The 12,643-nt window shown below is 40.8% G+C and overlaps 1 long non-coding RNA gene and 1 pseudogene across 1 annotated transcript; one reads left to right on the top strand and one right to left on the bottom strand.

Annotated features, from left to right (window-relative positions):
• Nucleotides 1–4,938: 4,938 nt before the first annotated feature.
• On the bottom strand, nt 4,939–7,736 carry LOC123474119 (annotated as a pseudogene).
• A 226-nt stretch (nt 7,737–7,962) lies between these two features.
• Nucleotides 7,963–9,148, top strand: LOC123474120. The gene is made up of 3 exons (XR_006648765.1): nt 7,963–8,048; nt 8,266–8,463; nt 8,589–9,148. It is a non-coding gene; the product is annotated as an uncharacterized LOC123474120 (long non-coding RNA).
• The last annotated feature ends 3,495 nt before the right edge of the window (nt 9,149–12,643 follow it).

Raw genomic sequence — 12,643 nt, 5'->3', positions numbered from 1 at the left:
TTTTATTCATAAATTTTTTATATCATCTATCTCCCGTGGCTTTGTGAATAGGTGTCTGCCTGGGAAGCTGAAGATTTTCGAATAAATCTCCTAATAGTATCCTCTAATAGAATTTTGGGGCTGGACGAGGGTACTAGCTAGAAGCAGAATAATAATTCGGAGCGTCAGTATAGCAGGTTGATTCAGCATAATAGGGTGCTTAGCTTCGGCTTTGGGTGGGTAGTACTCCGGAGTCTTTGTGGTCTAATGTTAGGGAGCCTAGGTGTAGTAGCTGGGACTGGCGTACGTTGCATAGAGTAGTAAATTGGATCCTGGCTATAATACCTTTGAGCAGCATAGTATTTAATGGCTTGAGTGTAGTATGTTGGAGCGGAGTATATGGTCGTGTAGTATTTGGGCGTTCTGGTCGTGTAGTAAGTAGTTGGGAGCTGCATGTGTGGTATAATATTCGAGAGCCTTGGTGCTGTAAGAGGGAGCAGCATACGAGGTAGTGTAGTAGGGCGTAAGGGTTGTGTAGTCTAGTGTCCAGATGAGGACAAACCCATCGGTACCCGCCGATGTAGCCATCAAAATGGCAAAAGCAAACAGCAGCATGACATCGTAGTCCCCTACAAATTCAAAAATTAAACAGTTCAGTAATCGATCCATACAATGAACTAGTGGGGGAAACATTGTAGTTAGTAGGGCTGCTGGAAAATGCAAAAATGAATGAACGACTTTGTCTTACGCATGATTGACAGCCGAATATGCAATATGTTGCCGATGCAATATGTTGCCGACGATGGAGTCAGTTTGAAGGCACCAACGTAACTGGTTTACTTCCACTTCACGCGTTCATTTTTAGAATACCTACCGCCACCCTGATTCATTGCTTTAGCCCAAAGGCATCTTGAAGTTGAACATTTTCGAATTTCCAGTTTCTTACCCCGCCTCTATTGCACTGTGTGGTGTAGCGAAGATCCTCTCATGCTGTATTTCCATCGCTATCGTGGGTTTTCCTAGTTTTCCATTGAAAATGTCAAGTAGAAAGTCAATGCTCAAAATTTGGTACTAGCAGCTAGAGTTCATTGTTTGCGCAATTTCCTTTAATTGTGAAAAAAAAAAGAAAAAAAGAAAAAAATGGTTGCGCTAAGCTCTTGAATGACATGCTAGTAACCTCCAGACCTGTCACGATGGACCGAATCGTATAGTACAGCTATTGATCCGATCTATCATGACATCAGCTAATAGCTCTTACCTCTCTATTCAGCCTTGCATTGGAATGGTGGGCCAATCCCATACCAACGCTCGACGTTTCGAGTTGTATTTGCTTACAGACTCTTGGTTACTAGCGGGGCTAAGAGTTACACGAAACGAGAGCGCAAATATTAATCGCCGAATTCAATTTACAATTAGATTTCAATATTTAGATTTGTATTTACCCGTATAAGCATTAAGCAATGTCCTTTGTCATTCTATCATTCAATCAGTTACCCGTTGAAAAAGCAACGACAATCTTATGTAGGATCCTTATTGTTTATTTATGACAATTATTGTCAATCCTACGATTCCAGTTAGAGTTTTACATTGCAATGGCATTATCACTACTTACCTACTACTTGCACAGTACTACTACTACACCACCAAGGCACCTGAATACTAAACCACATCATATGCCACTCCTAGCTACTATACAGAGGCTCCAAAATACTACACTAGAAAGGCGGCCGAATACTGCACCACCACTTATGCGGTTCTCGTCTTACTCGGTGTAGTAAGACGGGGCGGAGTAATACTGAGGGGTCTCAGTGTAGTAAGTGGGCTCACTGTAGTGAGACCGAGCGGCTTCAGTGTAGTAAGTCGGAGCTACGTGGTACTTGGTTGCTTCTGCTTCGGTGTAGTAGGCAGCGGTAGTAGTAGTTAGTAGTATAGCTGGGGACAGCATAGACGCCCCAGCAGCTTGGGGGCGTCGGTGTAGTAACTTGATGCAGCGTAAGTCGTTGTGTAGTACTCCGGTGCCTTAGTGGTGTAGTATTTTGGAGCCTCAGTGCACTAGCTTGGAGCTGATTAGTACTTGGGAGCTTCAGTGTAGTAGGTCGGCGCAGCATATGTAGTGGTGTAGTAGGATGCTGTGGTGTAGTATTCAGGCGCTTTGGTCGTGTTGTATTTCGGTGACTCGGTGTAGTAGCTAGGAGCAGCATATGTTGACCGACCAGCAATCCTTAACGTGAATATCAATTTCTCTTTAAAACAATATGCACAATAGAGTTGGCTAACGTCCGAGGTTGCCAGTTCGATGAAATTGTGAAAAAAAAATTGGACACGAACTAGTAACAGTTCTTGCATGGCGGCTTACGGAGTTTCGCCCATTGTAGTTTTAGTTTTAATTTTTTCCATTGAAATTATCTTCCGTTCCATTCATAATTGGATCACGAAATTCCTTCGTTATCAGGTAATCTTGTAATTTTTATTTGACCTCGATATAGACTGTACTTTATTTATTATTAATTTTTTTGTAGACGTGTTTACTTTCTGTAGCAGACAAAAACTGGCGGGCTCCCTTATCAGCCCGCCAGTTTCCTCTACAACATCCATTTTTGTCTGCTACAGAAAGTAAACACGTCTACAAAAAAATTAATAATAAATAAAGTACAGTCTATATCGAGGTCAAATAAAAATTACAAGATTACCTGATAACGAAGGAATTTCGTGATCCAATTATGAATGGAAAGAAAGATAATTTCAATGGAAAAAATTAAAACTAAAACTACAACGGGCGAAACTCCGTAAGCCGCCATGCAAAAACTGTTACTAGTTTGTGTCCAATTTTTTTTTCACAATTAATCGAACTGGCAACTTCGGACGTTAGCCAACTCTATAGAATGTTAATTGTAAAACTCTTATTATAATTTTTAAACTAGTTAAACTATCTATTAATTAACCCCGATGTATCCGCTAACTGATTAATTCCAAATGATTTGGCTGACGACATCGAGACAAAGAAAACACAGAAAGATGTGACTTGTGCTGTAACGAATGGTTCAATCTTTTCCTTTTCCTAGTCGGTAATTGCAAGAAAAAAGTCCTTTATTCATTGTCAAATATGAATCGTTGAAAGTTGCTAAAATTTTAAAATCATGTTTGCATTCAAGTGCCAATCTTACACCTGTGTATCCAAGAAGTAAACCAACGATCAAACATCCTTTGTGGGGCATACGTCGTGATAACTGAGCAGATTGCAGTCGTGAACAAACATTTAGTTAATTAGGCTTGATAGGATCTGAGGACGTGCCTTGGATACGTACGGTACGTAGGCCTATACGAATACGTTTACTATCACATGTAGGACTATGTTGATGGACATTTTTCCTCACGTAATTTCACTTTAAAAACTTAAATGTCAAGTGTCTCAAATTCGTCTGCTACGAGGGGATGAACAACAAACCATTCACAAACAATAGCTAAATAAAAATAAACCAGATAGAACTAGGGCTATAAAAAAAAATTGGGAAATGAAAAAATGAATAGGGTACCCACTGCTAGGAAGAAAAGGGGGAAAATCTTTATTATATTTATGAAAACTTTTTTTTTAACATGAAGAAGTTGGTTTCTCCATAAGACGCTGCAGCCGCAGCAGACCAACTTGGACATAGGGCTCGGCCCCGCGACGATCGGGTACGATTTTGGCCGAACCGCGCGGTTCCTTTTTTTAAAAAGGCCAAACCGGTGCGGATCGGTTTATAAATTTTTGGGAACCGATCGCACCGTTTCCACGGTTTTACCGCGGTTTGTTGGGCCACACCGCGGTTCTTATGGGTCACACCGCGGTTTTAGACAGTTTACACAAGTTTACACAACAAGTTTTACCCAGTTTACACAACAGTATAAGTCGTAAATTATGTGAAAAACCAGTTGTATTTTTGCCTACATCATTACAACAATTTTCTGAATCATCATTCGTCAATGTTTTCAATATCGAATTCAGTCAGATTGTGGGAACGTGAATCAATTTCGTTGATCAAACCGGCTTTAAACCATGAGCGCAAGCAGATGAGGGCTTCAACAGTCTCGGGATTAAGGCTCGCTTTAAGGCTCGTTTTCTATCCTAGCAATTCCAAAACAATCTTTTCCAGTGCTGAACGTTCTCTCACTGCCTGCACTAGTGGCTAGAATACTTAACATATCTCTAGCCATGTTTGATAATTTAGGCCATTATAGCAATGCCTGACAGCCTGACCTGATTCAATTAAGTCAATTAGTCAAAGTTCGAAGTTCAACTCAGGTCCCACCTGGCAACCATTGGCTCCACTTTACGCTCAACGCGATTTGATTGGTTGATTCGAAATTTCCGCCAAATTTTCAAAAAAATTTCAAAATGGTGGCGGTTCGCACCGGTTTGACCGAATCCCAAACCGAGAACCGCACCGAAGTCAAAAACGGCTAAACCGAACCGACGGTTTGGTGATTTTTGGCCGGCAAACCGCGGTTCGCCCCGATCGAAAACGATCGGGGCCGAGCCCTACTTGGACACAAATGAGATTTTCGCATTTTTGGAGAACGTGCAGCGTAGGATGTTTTACTGCTCTAGAGTCGTGTCAAAGTTCCTCAGTTTTTGGCGGATTTGAACAAAGTTTCTGCGCTCTGCAGGGAAATTAAGTAGCCGCTGTATGGAATATGGTGACGTAAACTATTTTAAATCAATATTGAATTCAGGGAAATCTGTACTCCTTATTTCGCCAAGTTCTCGCCAAAGGACCGCCTATTACTGTTTGTACATCCCAAAGTGATCCGCCTTTTAGAAATTATTCGAAATTTTAAAATTCGAATTCGATTATTGAATTTCAAGTTCCGAACTTCTCTACAAGATGCCAGCACTTGACGAATTCCTGGAATTCCCTTGTTCGATGGAAGACCAAAAAGGAAATGGGTTGATCTGGCTACTGAGGATCCATGGAATGCCAACCGAATTGTAAACCGGAAATGATTGATTTGAAATTTGATGTTGATTGGATCCATACCACCTGTTTCAAACAGATCCTGGCAGCGGATGAATATTGCAAAGTTCAGGCACATGATGCATTGGAATTTCTTTCTTCGTTGAAGCCAATCTGTTGTGAATAAAATAGATAATTTGCCATATTAAAAAAGGACTTTAAAACACACTGTTTTATTCACCTCGGGACAAGGAAGTTTTTCCCCGTTATCTCGCGACTGACTTGCACGAGCTGCTGATTTTCATTAGTCAATATCTGATTGTACTTTTTGGAAAAATAAGATGCGTAAGTTTCATTCTCTCTTTCTGGGAACGCAGAGAGCGGTGTCAAGTCTGAAACGCCATCGACGTAGAAGGGATTTTATGTCCCGAGCGGTTTATAGGACGGGACGATAACTGCGTCGACATACTCTTTCGGTTCGAATGAAAACTTGTTGCCCGTGAAAGGTGGCCGTTTTTCCCACTCGACGGTTGGTGCATTGATCATCTTTTCGACGAGAACAAAGTCCAGTTTTTCGGTTGCACTTTGTAGAGGGACAATGAGGTACTGCAAATCAGAGGCCTGTAGGTCAAAATCTAGTTGACGTTTCCACAAGAAAATCACGTCTTGGAAGATAAACTGATGAAATTTTTCGAGTTTTTCTAGCTGACTGTCGTCAAGGATGATTGAATCCACTCCACACAGATTGACTTGGAATTCCCCAGCTCGCGTAATCAAAGGTAACGGACAAATCGCAGGTATGACTTGTGACGTCAAAATGGCTAACTTTGTTTCCACGACGAATGGTAAAAATAGTTTGTTCACATCCAGGCAAGGCTTCATCAGCATAAAGTCTATCAAATAAACGAAGTTGGGCTGTCTCGGAATAGGTCGGCAATTCGAAAAACAAGCAGGGAAACGACGTTTGCAAATCGTGACGTTTCCATGGTGTTGAGGTACACTGGCATCATCTTCGATTGGCAACTCTTCCTCTTCTTCTTCTGGAATCAGCCGTAGAATAGGAAAGATATGAACGTCATCCAGCTCTTTTAGCTTGTGAAGCATGATGCATGCTTTTAAAGCAACTGCTCTTTTGGCCAGACGTTTAGTTGGCATCACGTCTGCAATTATCTCTTCTCTCAAGGGCGTGTTTAGGGGAAGAATTAGACGACACTGGTATAAATCACCAATCGAAAATCCGTTGGTCATTCCACGATTATCATTTGGTAATTTTTTAAGAACGTCTTTAATATTTTTTAGTTGAGCGGGATCGGCTACGCTTTTATCAGCTTTCTTGGTTGTTAGTTTGGGGGCCAAAAGGACATTTGAATCTGACGAGAGCTGGCCACAGTACCTAAATGAACAAAGAAAGAAATATTTTAAAAATAATAATGAAATTTAATTTGAAGTAACACTGTGATCGTCAATTCGCTTTCTTTCCCTCTCTCCCTGGCTTTGGGACGTTACGAAGTACACTCGTAGCTTCAACAATGCATGTTAACCAGAGTTTCTTTACGTCACGTTTAGCACAGGAAACGCGAAGTTAATGACGTTGCATCCCTGCGATAAGGAATATACCTGTTGACAAGCGATATACTACTCAGTAAAGTAATACGGGGTCCGTCTTCACCGTAGGGAGCGTAGGGTGGAATGCTTTCGCAAAATAGGTTGTCTATAACACTGTCCCGATCGTCTTCGAAATTTCCGATAGCCAAGAGCTGCTGTTCAATGCTATGGAACTGTGCCAAATTCTTCAGGTAGCTTTCCGTTTCACTTTGGCTCACCATCAAACAATAAAAGGCTTTCCTGCTCCTTGCTCGGCCTGAATTCATTAAATGCTTAATTTTGGCATATCAGAGACTAATTTTAAACTTGCTCATTTCTGTGTTAGGGTTCATAAAGAAGCCTCTTTGCTACTGGAACCATGTATCGGCGTAAAAATCTACTAGTGTAAGAAATTCGCGAGTTTTCGGGCGCCAATAAGTTAACAATAATTTAAAAAAAACAAACGAATTTTTCTTTTCTGTGTGTCTTTTTGGTTTCCTTTAGAAAAAGGTAGATATTTACGGGCTCGATCTACCTTTGGCCTGAACGTATTCGCAGTAGGTTTTGATGTGGTCGAATCTTACAATTAGATTACAGGCAGGAATGTCAACTCCTTCTTCCTACGAATAAAGGTGAAAAAAAAAACATTAAGAAAAACTCCTTCAAAACTGATGAATAAAAATTAGCTACCAGCACAGAGGTTGCCACTATCAGATTACAACGACCTTCGCGAAAGCTGGTCATAATCTCGTTTTGTTTCATGTTGAGAATTTTAGTTTCTTTCAGTGAAGCGTTTCGATCTAATACCTGGCCCATTGTGAATAATGGCTTCATAAATTCCAAGGTTTCGTTGTGTTTGGCAATATCCTAGTCCAAACAAAGAGATTGCGAATTTAGACACGGAACACAAATGTCTTGAAAAATAAAAGAGGCGAAAGACCTTCAAGAAGTGGTAAAGTACATTGGCCGTGCATCTTCGTTCGACAAAAATGATGGCACACATCTTAGGATTTACTCTAGAAAAATGAAAAATTTACATTCATTTTCATCAGTATTTAGTAAATATAGAGGCACCTTTGGCGTTCGTCGAGATTCTTTTCGGGACTAAAATTTCGAATAATTTCCAAAAGGCGGATCACTTTGGGATGTACAAACAGTAATAGGCGGTCCTTTGGCGAGAACTTGGCGAAATAAGGAGTACAGATTTCCCTGAATTCAATATTGATTTAAAATAGTTTACGTCACTATATTCCATACAGCGGCTACTTAATTTCCCTGCAGAGCGCAGCAACTTTGTTCAAATCCGCCAAAAACTGAGGAACTTTGACCAAGGCCTTCTTAATGGTTAAGGCCTGTAAACTTGAATGTTCCCCTATGACGGCGAGAGGATTTGCAAAATTCCCTATCCTTTCCCCAGTCAAGAGCCAATCAGAAGAAAAAGGAGGCGAAGACTTCGCCGTCTGGCGTTCAAAAATGCCACCTCGTAAGGATGGGAAGATAGAAAGAAAATGGGGGTTGGGACTAACGTTTGACGTCTTCAGCCAAATAATGGTAAGCATTTTGTTATTTAAATTTAAGAAATAGAAAATGCTGCAGAATTTGAGTTTCATTTATTGTTTCAGTGTTCTGGCCCTACGTCCCTTATTGGCTGGACCAAAGGTACTGGTCTTCTTATTTAAACTTAAACGCAACTTTTTCTTGTTAGACAAAATTGGTTTCAAAAATTTTCTCAAAATAACTTCAATTAATGCTTTGTTATTTTCACCAGGACGAGCGATTTCACAGAGAAAAGTGTTACATGTCTCCAGATGGGGCAGAAGGAATTCAACAAGGCCCTTCAACATGAAAGTCGAGCTTGACATCTGTCAAAGGCACTCCTTTACAAATAGATACACCGTCCACAGCCTTGACACAAACTCAACTGTGGGATAGAAAAGGCCACCACAGTCTGTAAAAAACAATAGAGGTAATGTTGTTTATGAGATTTTAAGTTTTGAAATAATATTGAGTAGTGCCCTCTCTCTTCTCAGCAATTGAAGTAAATTTCCATGTATTAATTTGTTTTTGTTTATCGGAATTCATAAATGACAGGGTTTTTTCTTCTGCACGGCCACCTACTTCATCTGATTGCCAACTTGATAAATCTTCCCAGTCATTGTGAGAGTTATATCGTCTTGTGATTGAGGGACGGATTTGCCTTTCCCTTGGACGACCTTGCTTTGCAGTTACTTCACTCGGCGGAATGGTTGTAGCTTCCATTTCACTTGGCGGTATGGTTTTAGCTTCCATTTCACTCGGCGGTATGGTTGTAGCTTCCATTTCACTCGGCGAAATGGTTGATAACAAAACCATCGAATTGTAAATTGGCTGATCCTGATTGTCCATGCCTGAATTGTCTAAGCAATCGACATTCTTTAATTCATCTTCCGAAAAGTTTATTCTCACATTTAAGGCGCATCGAGGAATTACCGTGCATCTAATAGCTTCTAACACCGTTCCCTGATTCCATTCTCAACCCCTAATAACAGTTCCCTGCCTTTTTTATTTCCGTTTAACGGTTTAAGTCGTGAACACACGCTGAAACAGGATTTCTGTACATTCGACAGGTTCGAAAATAGAACGAATGATATTTATTTGATTGTTATGCATGTGAAAAATATATCCGTTTCATAACTAATTTCCCTTAATTTTTTGTTTATTTTTTCATTTCATGCCTCAATATTTATTTTTCAACTAGTTCGATTCTGAACGCCAGATGCCGAAGTCTTCGCCTCCCTTTTTCGTCTTATTGGCTCCCAAAGGGGCAGGGATAGGAATTCTGGCTACACCTGTCGCCTTCATGGCAGTAGATACATGTTTACAGGCCTTAACCATTAAGTAGGCCTTGCTTTGACACGACTCTAGAGCAGTAAAACATCCTACGCTGCACGTTCTCCAAAAATGCGAAAACCTCATTTGTGTCCAAGTAGGGCTCGGCCCCGATCGTTTTCGATCGGGGCGAACCGCGGTTTGCCGGCCAAAAATCACCAAACTGTCGGTTCGGTTTAGCCGTTTTTGACTTCGGTGCGGTTCTCGGTTTGGAATTCGGTCAAACCGGTGCGAACTGCCGCCATTTTGAAATTTTTTTGAAAATTTGGCGGAAATTTCGAATCAACCAATCAAATCGCGTTGAGCGTAAAGTGGAGCCAATGGTTGCCAGGTGGGACCTGAGTTGAACTTCGAACTTTGACTAATTGACTTAATTGAATCAGGTCAGGCTGTCAGGCATTGCTATAATGGCCTAAATTATCAAACATGGCTAGAGATATGTTAAGTATTCCAGCCACTAGTGCAGGCAGTGAGAGAACGTTCAGCACTGGAAAAGATTGTTTTGGAATTGCTAGGATAGAAAACGAGCCTTAAAGCGAGCCTTAATCCCGAGACTGTTGAAGCCCTCATCTGCTTGCGCTCATGGTTTAAAGCCGGTTTGATCAACGAAATTGATTCACGTTCCCACAATCTGACTGAATTCGATATTGAAAACATTGACGAATGATGATTCAGAAAATTGTTGTAATGATGTAGGCAAAAATACAACTGGTTTTTCACATAATTTACGACTTATACTGTTGTGTAAACTGGGTAAAACTTGTTGTGTAAACTTGTGTAAACTGTCTAAAACCGCGGTGTGACCCATAAGAACCGCGGTGTGGCCCAACAAACCGCGGTAAAACCGTGGAAACGGTGCGATCGGTTCCCAAAAATTTATAAACCGATCCGCACCGGGTTGGCCTTTTTAAAAAAAGGAACCGCGCGGTTCGGCCAAAATCGTACCCGATCGTCGCGGGGCCGAGCCCTATGTCCAAGTTGGTCTGCTGCGGCTGCAGCGTCTTATGGAGAAACCAACTTCTTCATGTTAAAAAATAAGTTTTCATAAATATAATAAAGATTTTCCCCCTTTTCTTCCTAGCAGTGGGTACCCTATTCATTTTTTCATTTCCCAATTTTTTTTTATAGCCCTAGTTCTATCTGGTTTATTTTTATTTATCTATTGTTTGTGAATGGTTTGTTGTTCATCCCCTCGTAGCAGACGAATTTGAGACACTTGACATTTGAGTTTTTAAAGTGAAATTACGTGAGGAAAAATGTCCATCAACATAGTCCTACATGTGATAGTAAACGTATTCGTATAGGCCTACGTACCGTACGTATCCAAGGCACGTCCTCAGATCATATCAAGCCTAATTAACTAAATGTTTGTTCACGACTGCAATCTGCTCAGTTATCACGACGTATGCCCCACAAAGGATGTTTGATCGTTGGTTTACTTCTTGGATACACAGGTGTAAGATTGGCACTTGAATGCAAACATGATTTTAAAATTTTAGCAACTTTCAACGATTCATATTTGACAATGAATAAAGGACTTTTTTCTTGCAATTACCGACTAGGAAAAGGAAAAGATTGAACCATTCGTTACAGCACAAGTCACATCTTTCTGTGTTTTCTTTGTCTCGATGTCTTCAGCCAAATCATTTGGAATTAATCAGTTAGCGGATACATCGGGGTTAATTAATAGATAGTTTAACTAGTTTTAAAATTATAATAAGAGTTTTACAATTAACATTCTATTGTGCATATTGTTTTAAAGAGAAATTGATATTCACGTTAAGGATTGCTGGTCGGTCAACATATGCTGCTCCTAGCTACTACACCGAGTCACCGAAATACAACACGACCAAAGCGCCTGAATACTACACCACAGCATCCTACTACACCACTACATATGCTGCGCCGACCTACTACACTGAAGCTCCCAAGTACTAATCAGCTCCCAGCTAGTACACTGAGGCTCCCAAATACTACACCACTAAGGCACCGGAGTACTACACTACGACTTACGCTGCACCAAGTTACTACACCGACGCCCCCAAGCTGCTGGGGCGTCTATGCTGTCCCCAGCTATACTACTAACTACTACTACCGCTGCTTACTACACCGAAGCAGAAGCAACCAAGTACCACGTAGCTCCGACTTACTACACTGAAGCCGCTCGGTCTCACTACAGTGAGCCCACTTACTACACTGAGACCCCTCAGTATTACTCCGCCCCGTCTTACTACACCGAGTAAGACGGGAGCCGCATAAGGGGTGGTGCAGTATTCGGCCGCCTTTCTAGTGTAGTATTTTGGAGCCTCTGTATAGAAGCTAGGAGTGGCATATGATGTGGTGTAGTATTCAGGTGCCTTGGTGGTGTAGTAGTAGTACTGTGCAAGTAGTAGGTAAGTAGTGATAATGCCATTGCAATGTAAAACTCTAACTGGAATCGTAGGATTGACAATAATTGTCATAAATAAACAATAAGGATCCTACATAAGATTGTCGTTGCTTTTTCAACGGGTAACTGATTGAATGATAGAATGACAAAGGACATTGCTTAATGCTTATACGGGTAAATACAAATCTAAATATTGAAATCTAATTGTAAATTGAACTCGGCGATTAATATTTGCGCTCTCGTTTCGTGTAACTCTTAGCCGATGCATAAACTCATTAGTGTCGACATCGGCCGCAAGGTGATATGGAGGATTCTATTCTTGCATGTCATTAACGGTGTTGATGCGTGATGCCACACCCTAAATCGTGAGTGCTAGATAATAATTTGAAATTTTAAATATTTAATGAAGTTTTTTGTTTTGTAATCAAGTCGAATGATATTCACCACTGTTTTCCCGATAATGTTCATTTAAGACATTACGTCATAGTTTCTCAGAATTTAAATGGGAGTTAGTTTATGTCGGAAATTGCCCGATTGTGTTATCAACGTGGTTTGGTGCCTCAATTCACGGTATATAAGAGTTGAGTGCATTGCCATGTGTAGCGGCACTTGAAATGACTGGGTATGGCACCCTCCCAATGTTGGGATTGCTAGTAACCAAGAGTCTGTAAGCAAATACAACTCGAAACGTCAAGCGTTGGTATGGGATTGGCCCACCATTCCAATGCAAGGCTGAATAGAGAGGTAAGAGCTATCAGCTGATGTCATGATAGATCGGATCAATAGCTGTACTATACGATTCGGTCCATCGTGACAGGTCTGGAGGATACTAGCATGTCATTCAAGAGCTTAGCGCAACCATTTTTTTCTTTTTTCTTTTTTTTCACAA

Source organism: Daphnia magna, linkage group LG7, assembly GCF_020631705.1.
Source record: "Daphnia magna isolate NIES linkage group LG7, ASM2063170v1.1, whole genome shotgun sequence".
NCBI classification, from domain to species: domain Eukaryota; kingdom Metazoa; phylum Arthropoda; class Branchiopoda; order Diplostraca; family Daphniidae; genus Daphnia; species Daphnia magna.
This window is presented reverse-complemented; position numbering and strand designations above follow the sequence as displayed.